Source organism: Ambystoma mexicanum, chromosome 5q (genome assembly GCF_040938575.1).
Source record: "Ambystoma mexicanum isolate Mex_15411 chromosome 5q, UKY_AmexF1_1, whole genome shotgun sequence".
Classification (NCBI taxonomy): domain Eukaryota; kingdom Metazoa; phylum Chordata; class Amphibia; order Caudata; family Ambystomatidae; genus Ambystoma; species Ambystoma mexicanum.
In genome coordinates, this window is record NC_090933.1 from 215304659 (window position 1) to 215329778 (window position 25120).

Here is a 25120-nt window from a genome sequence, read left to right on the forward strand (position 1 = left end):
ACAGATCAGTTCTTTCACTTCAGCACTTATTTTATCACACAGCCTTGTATCTTGGCTTTCCTTGGTTCTTTCTCATGTAGGGCGACTCGGCCTAGGCGCAGTTGCTGAACCAAACGGTTCACCCATTACAGGTCACGCAACCAATCTCATGATACTTGGTTTCCCACTTGTGTATCTTCTCTGTCAACCTGCATCAAAATGTCAACACTCAATGCCACTTTTCTTTAACAGTTTCCTGATTTTGCCAGCACGTGTTGTCTATTCCTATCTCTGTGCTGACATTTGGTCCAGACTTTTTTTGATACAATTCATATTTCAGACCTTTTTCCAACAAAGGTGCCCTCTCTGAACCTGTGTCAATAATCACCATTTGCTGTAGTGTCCTCCTTGACAGTCTTTTGGCGTTGCCACAACTTGTATTCCATTCATTTTGTGGTGTTTATCCTTTCCACCACTTTGCTTTCACATTGTCCATCAAAGTTCATTAACTTGCCTTTCTCACTTGCTTTTCAGTGATCCTTACGGGTTTTCGCTTCGTTCATAATTGCACATCATTCCCTTAACACTCGTGCTGTAGTTCCATATCATTTCCATATCTTTTCTTTAGTTCTGTATTCAATAAATGTTGTTGCGTTTCACAAAATACTTGTTTGTTATTGAATATTCTTTAATTCGGTCTCCAAACCCCTTTTTCAGAAGTTTCAGTTCAATCGGCAAAAGCAAATGTCCAATTCCCGTCCCTGGAGCACCCTGATAAGTGTTCCTACTGGGTCTCTGCAGCTCCTCTGGGCATCTTTTTCTTCTGTTCTCCGGCTTCCACTTGCTTCCTCAGTATCTGTTGGGAGTTCCAGCAAACAGCGCACACTTCCTGTGAACCTCGCTGCAGCTACTTTTTGAGTCTCGGGTGTTCCCCAGTTCTAGCTCGGAACATGCGGCATAGGTGATTGCAGGGGCTCTGACCGCCTCACGGCCTGGACGGTTCGTGGCGCCTCAGCCCGCTGCAATGCAGAGCGTCCTCTCCACTGGACCCTCTCCAGCCTGCTTCTCGCCGATCAGCTGCATCTTTCTCGCCAGACAGGTTCCTTCTGTCCCTCTGCCGATCTCTCCATTTATGCACCTGTGGCCTCTCAATTGGTTGCAGGTGAAGTTCCTTTGCCTGACCACAGTTAGACCTATTAAGGCGACATGCCTGACCCTCGCAATTGTTTTCCTCCATAGTCCTCTTCCTCTTCTCATTACCAAAGTGGTGAAATTGACTAGAAGTGTGCATTACTCCAAGTTGCCTCTTCCTCATCCCAGTCTTAAAGTCATATGATTTGGGACAGTTTGTGTGTATGGAAAGGAAAAAGACTGAATGGCAGGGTGAACTATTCCCTATTGTTTACTCCTTGGTTTTGCCTGGGTTTGCTATGTCTTGGACTCCATAAAAGGAGTTTGAGGGGTGTTTACCTTGCCCATATAAAGAGAGGATGTCCTGGTTGGGCTTTCTTGTCTTTTTATATGAATGGTGCTCCCGGGGGTCATTTTCAAGCATTCGCCAGTACCCTATGAAAGCTTTTGGGACTGAGGGTTGAGAAATGAAAAGGGAATGGGGAATACTGTGTCTCACAGAAGGACACCCTCCATCCATTCCCCAAATCCCCTCCTCCCATGTGAGCCTCACTCGCATTTCCACCCCAGGGTCTGGATCCAAAAGCGATGGCCTTTCCCTGGCTGCCTGAGCAGAGGATGTTGGGGAGAAGCAAGTGAGGACGCCCTCAGGATTCTCCCATATATAACCTACAAACGTTCTCTCAGGTGAATTCCCTAGGTGCCTACTTGGAATCTTTTCTTGGGGCAGAGGCACCCACAAGTCAAATAGTTGGCAGTACCACCTCAGACTCCTCCGGCACATCAGACCCTTTGTATCTGAGTGCAACTGTACCACATCAGCCCGAGCAATCATTCTACCAAGGATTGACTATTGCAACACACACTTGGCTGGGGCAAATAAACACTGCATACATAGACTGCAAGTCCTACAAAAGGATGTCATCTGCATTGTGAAGGATGTTCCGTGCAGAGCGCACCTTTCCAATATCAGGAAAGGCATGCACTGGCTGCCAGTGGCTACCCGAATACAATTTAAGGTGGCCAATCTGGTACATAAATGTCTTCACGGCAAAGCCCCCGTTTATCTTCAGGAAAAGCTGGTGAAATATGAACCGAAAAAGGCTGTGCGATCCTACAACACTAATCTGTTGCATTGTCCTAGATTTAAATGGATCAAAGGAAAAGGTAGATCCTTCCCCGTCCAGGCAGGCATAGTCTGGAATGCAATACCTCTGAACAGAGGACAGGAGGAGAATTCCTCCTCCTTCTGTAGATTGCTGAAAATTGTGTTGTTTAACTAATCCCTGCTTTTCATCACATTCAGAATAAGTCTCCTTCTCGCCCCTGTCATGTTTTTGATGTTTCTGATACATGTGTTTTTGTGTGCCCTTATTCCTGCTGGCTTTCGGCGCGGTATAAATATATAAATAGAAGGTGAACTGGAGGTGAACTTCCAGGGATAGTTAGTGGATGCATCTAAAGTATGCATGGCTTCTTAGCTGAAATAGCAACAAGACAACTTTTGTACAGTGCATATACAAACTCTTCTACAGGCACTTGCATGGTTAGTAGTTCTTTGTAGAGCGGCAGCTGTCATAGAGGCGAAAGGTGGTTTTTCAGCCACAGATTATTTTTGAGGAAAATTTGCTAGGGCAGATGTGGAAAGGTGGGAGAACAATGGGTATAACAATGCGTTGGGCTCCGAATTTTCTTTCGGTTTTAATGCCGTCTGTGGCACTCGGGTGTCATTGTGGCTGTGTTCACACAATGGGCCAGGGCAGGTTGGTTTAATTTCTTAATGATCTGACATTGTTTGGGATATAGTGCATTGCTGTGTATGTAGCGATTCTATGGTGGTGGTTGTTTTAGCTGAGCAGGTTGTGTTAGTTTGTTTTTATGTGAGGCTATGCATGTTTAGTTGCTCAAGTGGTTGGATGTTTTTGTTTTTCTATGTTTTTGGTGAATTGTTGGTTGTAGAGCTTTGAAATGAACAATGGACACCTATATATCCTGTACAAGCATTTGTACTCCAAGCTCAAGGGTAAAAGCCCTAAGACTTGGTCTCCTTCTATGCACCCAGGAAGTTGTCTGAACTGAGGCGTATTAAAAATGTATTGGATTGCTCAAGTCCAAATAAATTTGGTGGAGGGTGATGGCAGGGTTAGAATTAACCATTTGCTTTCCTGCTCCATGGGGCCCACTCTGTTTGAACAAGAACATGTTGACGTAGGGATCTCTGGGACTTGGTGGCAGGAGAGGCACACCAGGACTTAAAACCTCCATTACCCCCTTACCCCAAAAGATGAGGACCTATACATTGTTTAGGTAAAGCAAACTTTGCCAAAGTATTCATTTGTGTATGTGGACTTTCATACTGTTGTAAGGATAATGTGGCTCTTGATTTCCTTCCTGTCGTACATGCATCCCAAATTGGTTTATACATCTATCTTGCTCTTTTTTTTCAGCATGATTGGTGGTGCTTTTAGAGGGGCAGAAATGCATATCTTTCCCTGCCACCATCTTCAAGATCAGGCAGGTATCGCCACAAGCAATCCTCTTTTTTCATGGTCCTCTTGCCTGCCAGGACTAACCACTATAAGCCCTTTCCTTGTGTACTGCCTGCCAGGAAGAAAACACCTACAACTACTTTTGAAACCTGATAACAGTATTGATTCCAGGATTAACCCTGCCAATCTGTCTTGGAAGGAGGGTTGAACAATAGCTGCCTTTTTATAGTCTTTTGACATTGTGTGTTCCTATGTCCCCTAAATTGAGAACAATTTAAATAAGATCCTTCTTCAAAAGAACTCTCAATATGTTCTAGACAATCTCTTGCCTGATAACAGTTTGGGTTAGAAGCTTCTTCCAATTGAAATCCCGAAAATGAAGAGTTACGCCCCTGTAGCCCTGGTTTAATTTGTCTCTTGGTGGTTGGCAATATAAGATATGAGCTTTTCCCAAAGTACATCTGTTGCCAGGGTTTTTATAACTTGATGGCTTTGTGGAGGTTTTCTAATAGCCTGTTGGCTTTGGGTAGTACTGATTATAGACTTTCGCCACTGGCATTTCTCCCAAAGACTTGAAACAGCCCCTTGGCTGATTATAATGCTAATTATAAGCTTTCCCCTCTTTTAGTTCCTTACTAAGGAACTTTAGTCTTTGCCGCTTCATTTCACTTTCTTTATTCGATATTCACAAAATATTCTCTGCTTTGTTTTATCAATTGTTTGATATTCAAAATTGTTGCATCGTGACAGCTTTCCCACTCCGCCAACTCACTAGTTCTGTGGTGGTTCCCTCTTGCTGTCTGGCTTTGCGGCGGTCCTTCAGCATTCAGTCTGTTTACTACTTTCCCATGTCTGTTTTGTGTCGGTCCTCTGGAGCGGTAGCAGCTCCGTTGATCTTCTGCGACTGCACTTGTCTGTCACACGCTGCCATGGGAGCACTTCTCAGCTGGGCTTCTTCTTCGTACGCCACTTTCCGCTGCTCAGATCTAGCAATTCTTCTGCTTACTTTCACCCTTTGTGGTAACTTCGGATGGCGTGCTTCTTTTTGTGATGACTCCTGCAAGTCACATGGCTTAAGCGTCTGCAGCTATGCCTCCCGCACGGCCTTCCAGTTCTCCTTGCACTTCTTCCTCTGCTTCAACTTTCTCTCCCAGCTGTGTGTCATCTAGGGTTTGAAATATCCCACTCAGGTGTTTCGAGCGGTAACAACTAGATTGTAGCTTTGAATATTCATCATTCTGAATCCTCATTGCCTATGAGCTCTTCTTCCTCGTCTCAGTACTTTTAGCATTATGGGAACTGAAGTCCATAGCAGAATATATAACATTAGGTTGTTCTATGTTACTTTCAGTCAATCCATGTTGCTCTATGAGCTGAGAGTTTTCAGAACACGGGGAAGTTGTGGAAAGAGCTGACAATTCCACATTAGAGTGAAGATTTCTCATTAAGGCAGAAACATGACAATTCAAAGCTCACAACTTTAATTCCTGAACCTTTGAAGTATCAACTTTTCTCTGTTTAAATGACTTTTTATGACTGATTCTTTGGGCATTGATCTTGGAGGGACAGGTGCATTGATAGTTTGCCATTAGGTACCTAGGAATGATTTCACTTTCCATCATCAGAAGAAGATGAAGTCTGTATCCCACGTAGCAGAGTCACCACTTCCTCCAGATAGCAGTCTTCTCCCATATGATCCTTCCCCCGATTCCACCCTCAGGGTTAGGATCCGGTAGCCGCTGCCTTCTCTGGTCAATTGGGGGGAGACTTTAGGTCGGGGTTTGGTAATGACTCCGCAGGATTAATCACATTTAGCACTACATTGTGGCCAAACCATGCAGAAAGGGTGTTGAGAAGCAAAATATTTGGTTAGCTTGGCAACTGGCAATGTTATTGAAATGAATCGGCTGCATAATAAATTGCTATTTATTTTTCTGCACAGGATTCTTTTTTCTAGTTCTTTGTCATAGTCCTTAATGTTGCCCTGATCTTGTCTACCTTTTTTGTCGTCATTCATGGCCCTAGTTCTTTGTCCTAGTGCTTCATCCTAGTCCTTCTCCTTCAGCGTAGTCCTTGGTCCCAACCTTTCTTCCTCGTCCTTTGGATTAATCTTAGTACTTCTTCGTCCTTCTCCTTCAACCTAGTCCTTTTCCTTTTGTCTAGTCCTTTTCCTTTTGTCTAGTCCTTTTTCTTTTGTCTAGTCCTTCTCCTCTGTCCTAGTCCTTCGCCTCTGTCGTAGATCTTTATCCTCAACATTGTTCTCCACCATAGCACTACTTCATCCTAGTCATTCTGCATCATAGTTCTTATTCATCAGTCCTCCTCCCTTACAGTCTTCCTCCCTTGTAAAACTGGGTCCTCCTTTGTAACAGGGCTCCTCCCTTATTACAGTCCCTCTTCCCTGTCATCCCGGTCCTTCTTCCCTGTCATCCCGGTCCTTCTTCCCTGACATTGCAGTCCTTCTTCCCTGTCGCAATGCTTCTTCCCTGTCATCGGTGCTTCTTCCCGATCATTGCAGTCCCCATCATCTCAGTCCTTCTTCCCCTGCGGTCGCAGTCCTTCTTCCCCTGCGGTCGCAGTCCTTCTTCCCCTGCAGTCGCAGTCCTTCTTCCCCTTCATCGCAGTTCTTCTTCCCCTTCGTCACAGTCCTCCTTCCCTTCATGGCGGCTCTCCTTGCCCCGTCGTGTTGGCTCTGCTTGCCCCGTCGTGGCGGTCCTTCTTTAACCCATAGTCGCGGTCCTCCTCCTGTGTAGTAGTCCTTCTAGGATACAAAATTGCTACGGGAGCTCTTTAGCTCCTGGGTAAAGCCTAGGAGAGCTACATTGGATTTATATCAACAGCTAGCAGGATGCAACATTTGGATTTACACGTCAACTGGTGTCAGACAAACATATCCATTAGACATTACCTCTGTGGATTTAGGGATGTGTATAAAGGAGCATTAGAACACATCCCGAATACATTAAAATCTAAGTGGGTCACACACAATTGACCAAAAGTCATAGTCTGCATCTCGTGTGCGAGTAAAGTTTGCGGCACACTATATATTGGCTCCTGGTCCCAGAGTTAGCTTCTGCTGATTGAGTGATGCGGGATACCCAGGAGCTGCATTTAGCTCCTGTTAAATCATTATTTCAATCCCAGCCTTTGTCTTAAACTATCGCAGGTACAGCAGATTTTGAAATTGAGATTCAATGAGTAGGAGCTAAAACCAGATCCTGGGTGTGGGGCATCACCCAGTATGCAGGTGCCACCGCAGGGGAACTAGGAGCTACCAGAGATGCTCCTTTAACGGTTATCCATTTTGTATGAACCATTATGTTTAAAGGTGTATTAGATGTGTTCTAATTCGTTTTATTAATATTCTCAAATACTAAAAGTTAATGTCACATTTACATGTTTGGAAGGCACCAGTTTGCCCAAGGTGGCAAAAGTAGATCCTGGTAGCTGTTGGTTTCAAGCTAACCAGGCTCTACTGAGAACACAAAATGTGATGAATGAGAATATCTTTGTTATGCTGAAACAACCCCCAAACCTGCATGTGCATCTGCTTGGTGGTAATAATACTTGCCACTAAGGAGTTTGCTTGATGCAAGGGTTGAGGTATGCATTGAACCTCCACTCTTTCATTATGCCTGTAGCTTGCAGACAAGGACTGAGTAGAGCATATGCTTCAGATGTCCCAGAGGTAAATGGTAAAGCATGAATGCTGCTCAGATGTTTCAAAACTGGAAATTGACATATGGCCTTCATACTACCGGATCTTTCTTACATCAATTATAACTATCAGATTACCTGAACGCTGATGCCCTTTTTCCATGGGCACAGCTGGAAAACTGGTGATGGGTTTTTAGTACAACACGATATTCTTATCTTACTCCAAACAATAGTTGTCAAGCAGTTCATGCCTCCATGTTCTTTTTCAGAGTTTTACAGTCCTAGTTTTTAGCCCTGTAGTAAATAGATTGTTGGGAGTTACACTGTTCTGTTGGACATTGTTACATACCTGGGTAATTGGGACTTTAGGGTGTCTAATATTTTTGGTGCTGCCCTGCACGGTGGTACAGAGACCAAAATAATGTTTGGGCCTTTGTAGCAAGCTGTGTAAGCGTCATTCAGGCTTTGTGCCTTAGTTGCTGCTTTATTTTAGAAGTATTCAATCGCCAGGAGAGGCCACCAGCTCGCCTAATATGTCACGTGATGACCGGCCCCTCAGCCTCCATGTATTTTGAGCATAGCCCGTTCTTTGTGTGGCGAACACAAATTCTAATACATGTAAAATGCAATGAACTGTAAAAGCCAAAACAATTGGATTTGGTGATGTTTGTTTGGAGTGAATATCTTTTCTTTCTGCCAATTCATTGCCTAGATTGGATTGATGCAAGGCTAGACACGATGAGTAGATGGATGAATATATTGTATGTATGGATTTATTTAGCTGGCCATTGACAACCATGCACACTTAACTACTAGTTTGTCTTTTGTGTTGATTTTGGTTGGGACTGAATGGATCGCTTACACAGGATCTGAGTCCAGTTCTCTAGAACTGATTCCATACCATATTTGCAATATGGCCATTTAAATTAAATGTGAATTGAATGATTCTAAATGATATTTTCTTAAACCATAGTTATTCTGACAGACAGCCTCTTTTAAATGTGGCTATGCAACAAGGTTTTGAAACCCTATATTCCATTCTACTGATGCAACAAGATTTCTAGTCCCCATTGTGTGCAGGTAAAATTCTCATCACTTAGGAATGGGAGTATAAACCAAAAGCAACCACGTAAAAATATATTACAAGCCACCCTCCCCCCACCGCTTATTATAGTGCATTTCTTCAAATATATCTGCTATAAATTCATGCTTTAGAAGAATTTCTTAAGACAACTTCAAAGTCTGCCACAATACCTAGTTGCATTTCTCCTTATTCAGCATGAAAAAGTTCAGCTGTACCTTAACTAAGGGACAGCCTCACTGCAGTCTGCACGTTCGAAATGTTTTTCTTCTCAAAGCTCTAAAATATGAAATGTGTTTTTTTTATTGAATTATATTTCTATCTTTGTAGAGCCAATAGCTGTTAAAGCTGCAGTGGGATGACTATATGCAATATTATTGGTTTCGCAGACACCACTTTTACCCACCTCACTCGACGACCAGCTCAGTTATGCTTCTGTGTGGCGTTGGTATCCACTGCTATGACATTAATTTGTACATAATAGAGCTATCCTGCCTCTCGGGAGGATAGCTCAGGGGCAACATGCTTTCTTTGGAAGCAAGACGACAGAGCACCACAGGTTAGATCCCCGGGTCCAGGCTTAGAAACCTCTGGGTGTTAAGCTTGTTATAAATAACCTATCATATCATATACAGAGGATTCCCAGAATTATTCAAACATTTGTTCCTATGAAAGATACCAATGCTGGTGGGCTACAGTTACAGGTAAGATGTTAATTAATATTAGCGGGATGGCAGTAGCAACTCTGTGGGTTTGGTGAAATTGGACTCTCCATAGGAAAAGCACACTTTGAGATGCTTATAACGTAGGCTTTATTTGACAAATTGTCACAAAACCTTCCCCAAAAAATAGGGATGTGGACTTGAACCTGCCAGTATTCTTACACACTCTGCATTGATGGCACTGAACTAATATTGTGTTTTTGTCGCATATTTATGTAATACGGAGTACTGTGGCAGGGACCCGATACCAAACATTTGATCATTTTATTGCAGATGGAAGAAGGTGTCACGTAGCAGGGAGGGCATAGGAAGAGATGCTTCACCATCCGGCATCACAACGTGATGAAGAAATACATCAGACAGATTGCAAGGAGTCGTGAGGGACACTGCTGTAGGTCAGGTGTGGGGGAGGGGCACATTGGTGTGGAGTTCCACTGAGCAAATGCTGAAAATGGGGTGAGGGGAGAAAGGCAGTTTAGAGGGCATGAGGCATGGTAGAGGCAGTCGTCCGGGGTGTGGAGCTGGTTGGGAGAGCTGGGTACCCATTAAAAGTGGAGGCAGCAGAAGAATATAGGGATGTTGGAACCGAGTTAAAACATGCAGGATAGTGCATAGTGGCAATATAGAGGGAGCATTGGCACTGAGCCATATTCGGGGAAATAAATATCGAGCAGAGCTTTTGGGCCACTCAATCGGGGAAACTAACTGGATGCTTACTGACGAGGCCACTGCCTAAATCCAAAAAAAATAGACCTGGTTATAGAATTCTTTTGGAAAGTTTAATGGTGTTCCATCAAGGAGTCAAAGATATAGGGGATCCCAAAACGTGCAATTTCTCATAAGGCAAAATTTGCTCTCATTTTTGCTTGAACTACTGGATGGATTTGGGCCTCACTTTCATTAGGAGCCGGGTGGCCTGGTTCCAAAAAAGTGCTTTCACTTTTATTCACACAAATATGTCCAGTGTATTGTGTTGACTCTGAGCTCAAACATAATGACTCATAAAATGGAAAAATCTGTCATAGGTTAGAAGGAGGAGACAGATAATTGGTGTGCCATGTTCACATTTTTTGTATTTAAATAATAAATAAAAGGCCTAGCGTTCCTTAGGCTAAGGGCTTCCCTGCATAACGTAATGTGAAGGCATCATGAATGAAACACAGACAACTGGATAGATTGTTGATGTACAAATGTTTATTAATTAAGAGGGTTGGGAAAAGGCCTACCTTGCCATATGCTAGTGTGAGATTTCCCTTCCGAAATGAAACTAATGATAATCTGTGTCAGGAGGTCCAAAGCAAATGGCTAGCTGTGTCCAACACCTATACTTGCCCTCACGTATATCTGTATACAATGTGTAGGGATGTCGGTATCAAATGAGTAGTGTCCAAAATAAAAGTTCAGAGCTTCTTCCAGCTCTTAAGTGAAAAGGGGTTCTCCCTTCACCATGATTCAAATAGTTCATTTTACATCAGAGGGGTTCCCTTCCCCTAGCTTCCAAGCCTTCCAATGTTTCAAAATAACACAATTCTGTGGGATAGTCAATGTTACAACATAACACAGTTCCTTGGGGTATTTCCCAGCTACGAGGGGTTTGGTTACTTGTCACCAATTTATAAAGTTCAGCTCCTCGATCTCAGTTCAGATAGGTTTGCTTTATTCAGTCACAACGTGGCTTTTCCTTGGGTGGGTCTATTTGACAAACCTTACTTGGATCTGTTTCATAGGTTTCATGCCACAGTTTCAGCTTCATAATGAGGCTTGACTAAGTATACTTTGAAGTGCTCTGCTTTATCATCACTGGTTTTGACATTATCCGCTTGTCCAGTAGCTTTCACTTGCAAGACCTACATAGGCTTCCCAATACCCTCTCCTGCTAGGAAACGTATTATCTTGTATACAGGCTTTGCTACTATTATGGTTCTCTTGCACCACTTAATATTGGCTCTTGTCAATGCTTGCCTATTTAACTCTTGGCACTGATGACTTATTTGACTCTTGGCAATGCTTGTTTATTTGTTAGTGTCTGGTTTCCACTTTCTGCAGCTTTCTGGAGACTTGTATTCGTTCATGTTCTGCTCGTGCTGGATCCCTCTGGCATACAGCGTTCTCCACAGCTTCCTTGTTTCCGCGCTGCATACTGTGGAGCTCCGGTAAGCTGCAGACAGCAGTCCTGAACTGTGAGCGTTCGGGAGTCTCCAACGCTCCCGGTACCTTCGCTCTGTGCTGCACTACTTTCTCCACTCCTCCTCAGACTGCCAATGTCTCCCGTCTGCTGCACCGGATCACGCTCAATATACACCTAGTGTCGCAGGAAGGTGCCTTCTCGCTGCCACACCTTCTGCCCTGGAACTCTTCTTTGCGCATGCTGTGCCTCTCCTCAAACCTCCCAGTTGAGGTTCCCGGCTCCATGTCAATGAGTCCAACAACTAGACCACTCATGTTTCTTCTTCCAGTCTGTCTTCTGTGTTAATGGTGGCCTCCTCGTCCCAGTACCCAAGTGGTGGGTGTTGGCAGAGGGTTTTCTACATCAATGGGGAAGGGATTAATGATACCCTACAAATATCTGGGGAATATTAGGCTCATTGGAAAAAGCAAAATGAATCTCCTCCACCCAGGAGATCCTCCCTCGCATATCCACCCCAGGGTCAGGATCTGAAAGCAACAGCGTTTACCCTAACCACCCCCCCCCCCTGGGAGGAGGATATGCTGGGGAAAGAAGTGAGGATGCCCTAAGATTACTCCGGTAACTAAACTAGGGTGCTCGTCAAAAATCATAAAGTACAAAGTAAATAGTCTGGCCACTGTGAGAAACCTGAGAGCGTCCTTGCATCTACTCCCCGCGGGTCCTCTTCTCAGGTGGCCAGGGAAAGGCCATTGCTTTTGGATCCTGACCCTAGGGGTGGAGAAGCGAGGGAGTATCACCAGGGTGCAGGGACCTTGGGGATTGGGGAGAGGACATCCTTGGGATAGATGCGGTATTCCCTTTTTACCTTTCATAATGAACCCAAAATCCGAGGCGTTATGGAGTGTTGTTCTCCCCTTTTTCTCTGACCAGAGTAACATCAGGAAGTATTAAAAATCCAAGAAGCCATAAAAGGAGGATGAAAGAGAGGAGAGTTAATAAGGAGACATGGTATCCCCCTTTCCCTTGTAAAGACCAGCCTAAACCTTCCCAGGCTGTTATGGGCTATTGTAACACATTTCCCATCATTTGACATACTATGGTACTGGGGCGAGGATGAGGCAACTAAGAATGATGAACACTGGTAGGTCATTTCACCACTCTAGTATTGAGACGAGGAAGAGGCCTGCAGAGTATTGTAAAGATCAGGCATGTTCCTTTAATTGTGGTCAGGCAATTGGACTAAATGACCCACACCTGAGGTTACTTGACAATCCTCATGAGTATAAGAGCGCAGGTAGTTCAAGGAGGAGAGATGAAGCGAGAAACCTGCACCACCGAAGAGAAACCTGGTTGCGGAAAGCAGGAGTTGTGGCGAGCAGCGTGAAGGGGACCAGATTGCAACGTGGAGGCTGTAACACTTGGCGAGGCAGAGAGGGAGCGAGCGAGAGAGAAAAAGAAAAAAGAAAAAAAAACATAAAACAGCAGGCCAGAGCAGAAGGGTCTGCGAGAGGACCGGAAGTGAAGCAACCGCTTAGGAGCGTCAGGCCTCTCACCTGTCCAGAGAGCATTGCTCCGCCCACGGAGAGAAGGCTGGCAAGTGTGCGTGAAGCCGTTTAACTGGTGGGAGAGGCAGCTGGATCGCTCAAGTGAACAAGGAGGATTACATGCCGATGAAGGAATAATGAAAAGACAGATGAGCCTGCCAGGCACCAGTGGGGAAAACAGCTGGTCTACAAGGGGCAGAACTCTATGCTAAGAGTCTAATATATGAAAGGAACAGAGAGACTGCTGATATGTCTTGAGATCTTGAGAGAACCGAAATTGAATGAAGCATAATTGTAAGAGGGAACCTTGAGTTACATAAGGGTGAATAATTGAAATCTTAACTAGCAAAGTGAGCGAGTAACGTGTGAGTTCCAAATGCACTCTTTTGAATACCGAACAAACAGAAAGAATTATTGAATACCGTACAAAATAGAAGCAACATGAAAGTATGATTGAATAAGCATTTCTGCATGCCGCACAGAGTTCAAGCAAACAAAGACTATGTTTTGAATGGAACAAAAGCAACAGGTGGAGCATGTACCACAATGCAAGTTGAATGAAATACAAGTGTTGGCAAGGAGGCCTCTGTTCATGACACTCAGGAAGGGGGGATATCTCTAAGTGAATCTGGAGCCACGTGTGCAGTGGCACTGATAGAAGTGTGACCGTGACTGGAAGTGTAGGGTAGGCCCAAGGGGAGGCGTTGGGAGTTGGGGTAGGAAGGTGTAAAGTATTTACCTGTATTTGTTAGTCAATATTGAAAATGTACATGGTTGTGTTTGCATGGTTACATAAATTAAAATTGTTTTTAGAAAAAAGTGTTGGCAAGGCCAGTGAAATCCCAAGAAGGGTGTGAGAAGAGAACCAGTTATCAACGGCAAAGCCAAGTGAATATTGAGGGAGCTAAACGCCGATAAAGGTTTGAAAGAGGATATTTCTGATATGTTCCACTGTCACGAGAAAGCAGTGGAAAATTGTTGAAAAAGCTGATGAAAAGGGGTATTGTTTGCGTGACCTGTGATGGGTTGACCTTGTGGTCTGTTAACTGCGCCTAGACAGCGGAAATGCCTGCATGGGAGCAGTATTAAAGAATAACAGCCAAGAAAGGGTTATCGGTTGCGTGACCTTTGATGGGTGGACTGTGTGGTCCGTCAAATTCGCCTAGACTGAGGGCCCTGCATGGAAAGCAAGTGAAAGGAGGAATCAAGAGTGTAAACCTTGCATTGGTGAACCAGCAAAACGACCCTTGGCAAGGGGTTTGGGGAGGATCCCGATCCTTTTGAGAATTGGTTTGTTAGAACTTTCTAGCTTGACCTCTAGGAAGGGAAACGCTGAGGTTTGTGGAACTGTTTTGTACCTGGAAAGTAAGCCATGAGCTGGAAATAGCTCAGCACTTTGTTTGGAACACTATTTCTTTTATTGCTGACATCCCTACACATTGTTTAGCTTTAGTTGTGAGGGCAAGTATAGATTTTGAACCCAGACAGACATTTAAGCTGAACTCTTTGGCTCAGGTGGCCTACGTTTCTCTAGGTAGGGAAATGCCACCTTATTTTAGGGCAAGTTAGGCCTTCACCCATCCTGCCATTTAAGTTAAATAAATTGAGTTTGTTTGAATTTTGAATCTGTTGTTTGTCCTGCTTCATGATGCCTTCACATAAAATATGTTCTGGCTGTGGTTCCTGAGCTACCAATAACAACACCATCCCCAATTTAGGGCATAAAAGTCCCTTTTTTCAGCATACGTGTATGCACACCTCTAAGGGCAGTCAAGGGGTTCATCATAGCACTGTGTAATGTCCTGTGTCCTTGGAAGTTGTATTAAATGAAACATAGCCACGTAGGAAAAAACTACAAATATTGAGAGTAATGCTTGCTTCAAGTTTAAAAAAAAAAGAGAACAAGAGTATATTGACCCTAACATTTTTACATTATTTGCACTAGTCCCTTTAGAATGCAGTGGCTATTTAAAATATAAGCAAATTAATGATTAATTTAGTTTTATCAGTTCCTTTATTTTTTTTAAAACAAAGATTTTCAGAGTGTCTCATCAGATCATTGCTGCAGACAGTTGGTAATTTACATTAACAATGTATACACTTGCAACAGTTTATACATTCCATTTTGTGCATAGATACTCAGGGTGGGGACAGCGTGTTACTGTCATCTTCAGGTAGCATATCGCATAAATAGAGTCAGAAGAATGACCATATGTCTTTAGGTCGGCAGGGCCCCGGTACAGTTATAATAAATTGTTCCTCACATTCGTTTATCATCGATAAGTCTTTCAAGAAGTCTTCCCTTTTGGGGGCTTCCACAGACTTCTAACATTTCAAAATATTTCGTTTTGCAACGACACAAGCAACATTTAACAGTCGTCTGGTGGTCTCGGTTGTCTTACCAATATCTCCAAAGAGGTATTTCAGCAGGGAGGGTGTGGCTGGGATCATGGTGACGTCTTCTAGTATTTCTGCCACTCCCCCCCCCCCCCCCCCCCTCAGAATCTCGCCACTGGTGGGCAAGTCCAATACTTAAGGTACACATCTGCCTTAGGGGTGTCATATTTGGGGCATTTGCCTTTGTGACCTTCTACAAACTTAGCTAGTTTGGCGGGAGTTTAATGGAGTTGATTGAGTACCTTGAATTGGACCAGTCTCAACCCAGAGTTCATGGAGACATTTTTTGTGAGTTGGTAGCATCTCAGCCAGCACGCTTCACCCAGTTCTACTCCCATATCCCGCTCCCAGACTTCTTTAATGGTATTCGAGTACGTTTGGACCAGATTATAAAGTATGGAGACTCCTTTCCTAAGACGCTTGACCCTGTTATTGGACTAATGCATTCATGGCTGGGAGGTTCCGTCGGGAAAGTGGGCCACTAGGCGCTGAAAGCGGTCTTCATTCTATAGAATTGGAATTGTTTAAGGTGTCCCCCCTACCCCACTGCCTCAGTGAAGTCCCCCATTCACAGAACTTGCCTTCTGGAAACATATCTCTCATCCTAAACTGTTTATTTGGATCCCATGCCTTCTGTATTGCCTTGTCAAATGTGGGCGTTATACCAGGAAAGTTCCATAGTGGTATTTCTGGGTCATATGGGATTGTGAGCCATTCCTGCTTATATATCTTGAACCATGCTCTTGTGATGGTGCTTACGGGGTCATATTCGCAGGAGTCTTTGCGGTTGGGGTCAAAGATTACAGTCAGTCGGGGATGCTGCATACTTCTCCAGAGGGATGTGCGTGGCTGTGTCCTCTGGGTTGAACCAGTGTCCTGCAAAGTGTGCCTGAGATACTAAGTAGTATAGCTCAAAATCTGATGTTGAGATGCCCCATTTTGAGAAAGGCTCTGCCATTTTGGGCTATTTCAACCTGGCTGTTTTGCCTCCCCATACAAAGGAGGAAGTTAAAGACTTAAGTTTTGCAAAGAATGGTCTTCCTGGCCAAATCGGGATATTGCAGAAATAGTAGAGTAGTTTGGGGAGCACCACCATCTTGAGGAGTGCTACTCGTCCATATAGCGAGATGGGGAGTTTGGACAGAGATGTAGTTTTGTAGATAGAGATTGCAACAATCCCCCATGGTTCTCAGCATATAGTGTGTTTTTATCCCTGGAAACCATAATTCCCAGATACCGAATGTGTATGGGCGACCATTTAAACCCCTGTATATCAAGCATATCCCTGGTGTTGGAGGTTAGTGGGAACAGCTTGGATTTGGTGATATTGATGTTGTACCCTGAGTAATCGGAGAACGTCCCAATGTCTGCCATGATGGGGCCCAGGTTTTCTTTTGGATTTTGGATTTATAGCATTGTATCGTCTGCGTAGAGGGAGATTATTTGCAGGGTTCTGGTAATTCTGAGACCCCTGTGTGAGTGATGTTGCCGCACATACTCGGCAATAGGTTCTATTGTGAATGCGAACAGTATGGGGGGGAAAATGGGCATCCCTGCCTGGTACCTCTATTTAATAGGAACAGGGGTGACATAGTGTGGTTGGTCAGTACTCGAGCACCCGGGTTGGTGTATAGTAAACGGACGCATTTTACAAAATATTGGCCTAACCCAAATCTCTCGAGCACCAAGAACAGGTACGACCAGGAAACTGAATCGAAGGCCTTCTCTGCATCTAGCGCTGCTATGGCCGCATTCGCCTTTGGGTCTATTTGTGCCAATACTCCTAAGAGTCGGTGTAGATTTAGGGCCGTGGACCTAGTTGGGATGAAGCCTGCCTGGTCAGGATGTACCAATATAGGCTTATAAGGCAGCAATCTGGTCGCCAGAATTTTAGCAAACAGCATCAGTATTAGTAAGCAACAGTGGTCTGTATGAGCCCATATCTTGTGCCGGCTGCCGGGGCTTAAGGAGAACGATTATTACCATCTTGCGCATAGTGTCTGGCAGTGTTCCCCATTCCATTGCTTCCTCCCATACTTTAAACAGGATCGGTGCTATTTTGTCTTGATATTCTTTGTATAGTTTGGCTCCCAGGCCATCTGTTCCCGGGGCTCTACCTGTGGTCAGTGTGCCTTAATTGCCTCTACAATTTCCTCCAGTGTGATGGGGGTGTCTAGTAACATTTGCGTTTCCCGTGTGAGTGTCGGGAGGTCAAGTGTGTACAAATAATTTATCTCTTCCTTCCATTTAATGTCTCGGTTGGAATATGTCTTGTAGAAGTCCGCGAACGTGTTGTTTGTCTTGCTCACGATTCACCATTTCCCCACTAGGTGTCTGTATGTTGGTAATGGGGCTATGGTGACTCTTGGCCTTCAGCATCTGGGTGCGGAATTTCCCTGCCCTGTTGCTTTCCCCGTATCTCCGAGCCCGGGCTGGGGTGGCTATGTATTGTATCTCCCGTTAATCTAGTTTGTTAAATTCTCCAAGTGTTGCGTGTATATCGTAGAGGGCTTCTTTACTTTGTCTGGTGCTGTATTCAAACTCGAGTAGTTCCAGTTTTGCTTCTGCTGTGTCTAATTCTCTCCTGACAGATTTCAGCAGTCCAGTGGATTTAGCCATAATTGCTCCCAGCACCCATACCTTGAATGTTTCCAATATCGTGGCATATTTGTCTACTGATCTCTCGTTTAGTTGAAAGAATTCCTCTTTTTCGATGTGTAAGGATTCGCACACGTGGGGTTCCCTGTCATGATGCCTACCCCCGGGGACCCAGACCAAGTCCAGCAAACCCAGAAGCAGGCATCAAGTTACCCCAAGCAAGCCCAACAACCCCTGCTAGGGGCTATTTGGGTGCAGTCCTGGCGCCTATGGTACCAGGCTCATATGGAGAGTCAGTCCTGGCGCCATAGGCGCCAGGCTCATAGATTAAAACTTACCTGATGCAGACCATGCTGCAAATTTACCTGATGCAGACCATGCTGCAAGAGCTCCAAGCCAAAAGAGGCTTGGAAGGGACTATTTTACCTAGGGACTATTTTTTTACTCGGGTGGGGCTGGGGAGGAATACTTACCTGGGACTACTTTGGGGGCTATTTAAACCACGCCCGAAGAGCAGCACACACTTTGCGTTATTCTGCATCCAGCAGCGTAACGCTCACCGTGCCAGCAAGTCTGCATCCAGTCTTCTGCCACGCCCGCCTCGAGTTTGGAGCTCCTAGAAAAAGGGAGAAAGAAGGAGAAAAGGTTAGAACAAGAGCAATACCTTTTGATCCTTACCTGAATTCCCGATCCATCGCGCCTTCGAGCTGGAAGAAAGAAATTATTTTATGCGCGTCGCCTCGCCTGCTGCAGCGCTGCGCTGAACTCACCGGCCTTCGCAGCATCTTCACATTTCACCGCATCCTCCTGCATGTTCCTGCCGCACTCCGGCACCTAAGGAGAAGACGAGAACAGCAAGGTGAGCCAAGGGAATACACAGAGGAATACCCCCCATAGACTTACCTGATTTTACCACCGGGGGTACTATTCTTCTTCACGGGCCGACGCAGCTTCCACTGCATCCTAGCCGAACCCCAGCCCCTAAGGGGAAACAAAAGGACAGCAAGGTGAAAAAGGGACTAACAAGGGGAACCCTCCTCACCACAAAAGACTTACCTGATTTTACCGCCGGAGGCATTATTCCCCGAGACTTCATACTTTCTCTCAGCTCCTGAATAAGAGAGAAAGCAACAGGTTACATATGGACATTACTTTATCGAACTGTGTTGGATAATACAAATCCTTACCAGAACATTACCGGTTGCCATGAGGAACTCTTCAGTAAGGTCAAGCTGCAACCTGCAAGGAATCGGACAAGAGTGAAAGTCAGGCATTTGAACTCTTACGAACTACATACTTACGGCGTCTTGCCGGGAATATCGGAGTCAATATTGTCCTGGAACTCACCAATTCCTTCGAGCCAGTGAAGCAACTGGTTATCTACGCGCCCCTGCGCTCAATGCAGGATGGAGAGCTCATCTTTTCAAATCATCAGGTGAGACTATAATAGGGGACATCCAAGGTGATCAATGGGGAGAACAATGGGGTGGGGGGGATTTAGGCTCAACTCCACGGGTGGTTAATTCCCTTTCTGCACTTGCAAAAGAATATTCCTACGGGCCAAGCAAACCAAGCTAGGTGGGCCAGTCCAGTCCGTCATCTCGGCCCTACGTGTCACATTGGTGGAGATCGCAGCAGTCCAGTCCAGATCGACGCCTCTGTGGGAGCCAGGTGAGCGTAACATTCCCTTAGTATAGTGGAGGGCATCCTTCAATGTTTAGTCTTCACTGCGGTGTTTCGCATAGTTGGAGTGATTGATATTGGGGAGTGATTTGAGAGCGTACACGGGTACATCTCAAAGTTCGATACTGCATCTGACAGGGTGGAGCTGAGAAGCCAATAATCTATGCGTGACAGTCGTGTACTGATGAATAGTATGTAAACCGCTTTTCCTGTGGCTTCAGGTTGCGCCATATGTCTACTATAGCCATTTGTTGCATTATCTGGTGTATGATTAGAGCAGCCTTAGTTGGGACTCGGGCTGCGGTCGAAGACCGGTCCAGGGTTGCATCGAGTATCATGTTGAAGTCCCCCCACCCCCATATTACTGCTGAGTCGTCATATGTCGTTAACATATGTATGTTGCTGTAGAATTCGGGGTCAGCAATGTTGGGGCCGTATGTGTTGACTATGGCTACCTGTCTTTCTGCCACCTCCCCCCAGACCAGGACATATCTGCCGTAGGTGTCTATTTTGGTGTCCCGGAGACAGAACCTCAGTTTTGGGATGAATTAGTGTGAGTACCCCCTGGCATGGGTCGAATACTCTGTGTAATGCCTTAGCCTGCCCCATTTTGAAAGGAAGCCAGTACAGGCCGGATCAGTAGCATGTGTTTCTAGAAGCAATACAATCTGGGGGTTATGTCTGAAAATGTACGCTGCAATTTTCAGGGCCTTGATCGGGTTGTTGAGGCCTCGTACATTCCATGAAAGGAGTTTAATGTCTATGCCTTTATCACCCGGTGCCATTTTCCTTCCCAGTGCCATTTTCCTTCCCAATCTCAATCCTGGGTCTGTGTTCAACGCGGCCATAAGAATCAGTTATTGCATTTGTATCTGATGTAACCAACCTCACTACTTTTAAACTTTTAATCAGTGTGTCCAAACTCCAATCCCCGCCCCCACCCCCACCATCAACCCCAACACAATGATGTATCCCCTTTTTCATAACTTGTGGAAGTCTCCTGAGGGTTGCTCGTTGCAGCTGCATGGCCTGCCCTCGACCGAGGCTCACGCTCCAAATATTAATACACATTGCTCGGAGCCATTCAACATTGATAAAGACATCTGACCTTGTATGGAAACCTCAGCATGTCTCCGATTCAGTCAGTGTGGTGAAGTCTCTCATCTTCCGGTCGTGGTCGCAAATTCTGATCTCGTACTCGGCCTTTAGGAGGGATAGGGATAGAGGCCTCGATGTATGCCATTGCTCCCAAAGGGTTCTCAAAAAAATGTGACCTGCCCTCGTGTTGGATACGCATTTTAGCCGGGAAGATGAGGGCATATGGAACCTGGCGGAGCTCGAGTTGCCTCTTAACTGGTTTATAGGATCTCCTTTGTGTTTGGACATGAGCCGAGAAATCTGGATAGATGTGAACTCTCTTTTCCTCATAGTGCAAAGTACCTTTTTCCCTGGATAGCCTCAGTATTGCATCGCTGTCTCTGTAGTTGAGGAGACGAGCGATTTTCGTTCGTGGTGGTGCCCCAGGTTTGGGCGGTGGTGCCAGGGTACGGTGAGCTCTCTCCACCAGGAAGTGATCTGAAAAGGATTCTGCCCCCAGCAGAGTTTTCAGAAGGGTCTCTACGTGTCGCTCCATTGGGCCTCTGCAGAAGGACTCCGGAACGCCAACAATACAGATATTATTCCTCCTGGATCTCGATTCGAGGTCCTCGCATTTGGTTTGGGTTTTACATAGTCCTCCCTTCAATTGTGCGATATCTCGGCCGTGTTGAGATAACGTATCTTTGTTGGTGCTGATCCTGTTTTCTGTTTCAGTGATACAGGCGCTCTCCTTGTCGACCCTAGCTTTCAGAGAGCTGATCGTTGCCACAATGTCATCTAATTTGACATTTACTGCAAGGAAGCCGTTTTTACCATCGTCATTAGCCTGTCTTCTCTCGCGTCGGCTGAAGTGTCAGCCTGGCTGTCTGTTGCTGGCGCTGTGTTTGCGGCTGATCCGTGTGTTTGGGAACTGGCGAAGGAGTCCATTGGGCTGTTTTTTTTGGCAGCTGTGCCTTCTCGTGGCGGCCCATATGCCTTGTATACCAATCTAGGATGGATTGTGTTCTCCCATGTCCCATAGTTTTGTGGGGCGGTTGTTTTGGTATAGTCTTCTGAGCCTGTCGGTTACCTCGCTTGCCCTGCCCACCCCTGTGGGCACTAGCGTTGTTTAATCTAATGGGGTTCCCCCTCGTTGTTGCCAAGATAGGTTAGTATTTTGTGTCTGTTTCCCAATTGGGTTGCTCCCCACAGTGGGAAGGGCCTTCTTGAGTAGCTGGTTGTCACTTGGGCCCAACTTCACTTTAATTACAGCCTTAAAATGGTTCTTTAAAATGACTTGGGAAGACTCTCACCTAGTGTGGGCCCATATCCAGTTACAGCTTTGGTGGTTAGGGTGTTTCGCTGTGTGTTCCCCTGTTTTTGGTAGTTGCCAGCAGTGGAGGAGTGCACCAAGTTCCGTTTCATTTTTGCAGGGGGCTCACGTTCCCGACTACGGCATCGGATGGGCACTGTGCGGTGTACGGGGATGGATTTGCTGCGGTGGTCTGTTCCAGTTGAGGTTCTGGGCTCAGGAACTCAGGAAATGTTGTGCACAGACACTATATTTCTCACCTCGCTATCGACACGTTGCGGGTTATGCTGGGACTGCAAGTGTTCTTGTCCCGTTCTGCCACCTTCTCTGGTGCCCTCGTTCAGGCCTGTCCAAGTTTTCAGCCTGCATCAGTATAGGGACCCCTTAAGGTGCCGGCACTGTGGTCTCTCCCCGGATGGACTGTCTCCTCCAACGTATACCGGGCTCACCTCGTGTAGGCCCGTATCTCGTTACAGCTTTGGCGGTTAGGGTGATCCGCTGCGTGTTCCCCTGTTTTTGGTAGTTGCCAGCCGTGGAGGATTGCACCAAGTTCCGTTTGTTTTTTTCAGGGGGCTCGCATTCCCACCCGTGGTATCGGTAGGCACTGTGTGGCGTGCGGGGATGAATTTGCTACAGCGGCCTGTTCAGTTGAGGATCTGGGCTCGGCGATATGTTGTGCACCAACACTATGTTTCTCACCGTGCTCTCAACATGTTGCGGGTTGTGCCGGGACTGCGAATGTTCTTGTCCCGTTCTGCCACGTCCTCTGGTGCCCTCGATCAGGTCTGTCCAAGTTTCCAGCCCTACCTCAGCATAGGGACCCTTTAATGTGCCAGCACTCTGGTCTCTTTCCCCGATGGACTGTCTCCTCCAACGTATACCGGGATCGTGGGGTAGCGCCTACGCAGCGCCAGCCCTCGCCCGTTATATGGCAGTGTATTTCTGCATTGTTAGCTTAGACGTATTCAGCCTTTGTATGGACCACTTTTCAGTCGGGTCTTCACTTGCGGTTGTCCACACAGGGCATCCGCTCTTGCGCCTGTGGTCCGACATCCGGAGGTTTACCTTTGCTGGGCTCCGCTTGCTTTGGCGGGAAGCGCACCTCAGGATTCAGGTACATTTACAGTGTTCCAGTGTCCCGGTATCCCGCAGGGGACTCCGGGCAGACTGCCTTCAGCTCCAGAGTCTGATCGAGGGCGCAGGTCCCCTCCATTTATGTCCTTACACGTCGGGCTTCCGAATGCTACACCATCTTTGTGGCCTTACGTTAGTCGTGGGGCCACGGCATAGCATAGCTTCTCTCTGGTTCTGGTGATCGGCACAGAGCCTGCTGGGCCACCCGCTGCTGCTACGCATGGCGAATTCTTAGCCTTTCCTTTTGCGGTTTCTTTCCAGGTTTGCCCACCGAGGGGTGTAAGTGTTAGTACACCTGCCGACCGGAGTTTTAGCCCTTGCAGTGGCTCCGAAAAGGATTATTTTAGTTGCAGGATGTTTGAGGGAACAAAGCTCCTCAATCAGGCGGCCATCTTCGTTGCGCGCAACACCACCCCCCCTACTTTAAGGAGTTCCTTTTAAATAAACGGAGTCACGCACAGTGATTGATAGAACGTGATTGCTGGTAGCCAGAGCCACAACCTGTTTTTGACATTTAAACATATAAAGGTGACTAGATATAACCATTCAGGTGCTAAATATATTTTACATCTACTTTTAACAGTAGAAATTGAAGTATTAAGAGAGATTGCTTCATTGTCATTGAACTGTGAAATATTCAACCTTGTCTGTCCATGCTTAGTACTATTTACTTTTTTATTTCTGTTAGAAGATTGAAATTAAATGCTTCATTTTTCATCAGCTTTTGGGAATTAAATTGAAATCTGAGACTCTGAATTCCTCACCGAGATCCTCCATTTCGATAGGATATTTTTGTGTAGGTATGTTCCAGGGCATGGCACAAAGGTCCACTGGTGAAATATTATATACTGTAACGTTGTCTTATCAGAGGTCCTTATGTATATTTATGAAAGCTCACATAGATCTTATTTTACACAAGGCGTTGGAAGAAGCACTTCACAAAACTTACACCAATCTTAATGCAAAGGCTCTCTGACCATATTGTACTCATCTCCAACCACAGTACTTTTCGCTAATTTAGAGTTATTGGTCTTGAAGAACCCAAATGGTCAAACCTGTACTTTGTTTTTAAATACAGACTATTTTTTACCAGCCAGTTTTGCTATGACATTGCAGATTAAATGTTTTTAACGTTTTGAGTCATTACATGCAGAGGAACCATTGCTTTTATTTAATCTTCCCAACTTAATATTTTCTCGCGAAAGTCTTAACAAGGACGAGCGTTTTTGTGATAAGGTTTCAAATTGAGAACACTGCAGAAGGATGCAGTCTGACTAACTTCAAGCGTCGACAATTAATATCAAGTCATGAGATGTGCTCTAAGAGCCAAATTATCTTGGAACTAGGGTTCTAATGCGTGCACTGCCGCCTGATCAAATACTATGGACAAATGATTTTATTCTCCCGTTTCAAAAATTGAAAAGGAGTATCATGAATGTACACTTTGCCCTCTGTTACAGCTGTGCTCCTCATCCTCTTCTTTTTTTAAAAATGTTTGTCTTGAGGGAACCCACAAACATTTTTGTTGTATGTCCTTCAGCTCATGTCAGAGATGCTCCTTCAACAATTAAAAGGTTTATATGAATCGTTGTCCTGCTTCGTGCAGCCATGTGAAATAACAAAAATAATTATTGATGTTAATTTCGAAGGGATGACTGAATGGGAATTTCCCACAACAGGCTAGCATCCCGAAGCACTATTCTTAATTTACTTTTGTTTAGAACAAATCATATTTGAATAACGTTTTGCATGCATGTGTTGTCAAGGGCCACCCGCATAGTGATTTCGTTGGTGCTGTTTTTGCCATTAAGTCATGAATTTGAGACGATGAAATATTCTTCAAGATATGACATAGAAGCTAACCTATCCAAACATGTTTGCATATCCGCCAAATGCAATCCAACCAAAATCTTGAAAAACTGTAATGCATGTTTGTGTATGCTTTATGTACAACAGAATTGAAAGGAAATATAATTCTGAAATATACCTTTAGAGAAATACAGATTTTTCTTGTATCTTCTCATACATTGTGAGATCATTAATTGGACATTGTCTTTGAATGTTTACACACGGGAATAAGACGTCTGTACTATATTTTGCTTTTGTCCTGTGGCTGGATCTCTTAATTTAATTTCCAACTTTTTTGGCATACTTTCAAATTGGTTGTTAAATCCAAGTGTGTGTAGAG

At 45.2% G+C, this 25120-nt stretch overlaps 1 protein-coding gene across 2 annotated transcripts in view; it reads left to right on the forward strand.

The window, feature by feature from the left end:
• The window catches only part of ZNF407 (zinc finger protein 407), a 2669902-nt gene that overhangs the window by 479625 nt on the left and 2165157 nt on the right, over nt 1-25120 (forward strand). The window lies entirely within an intron of this gene.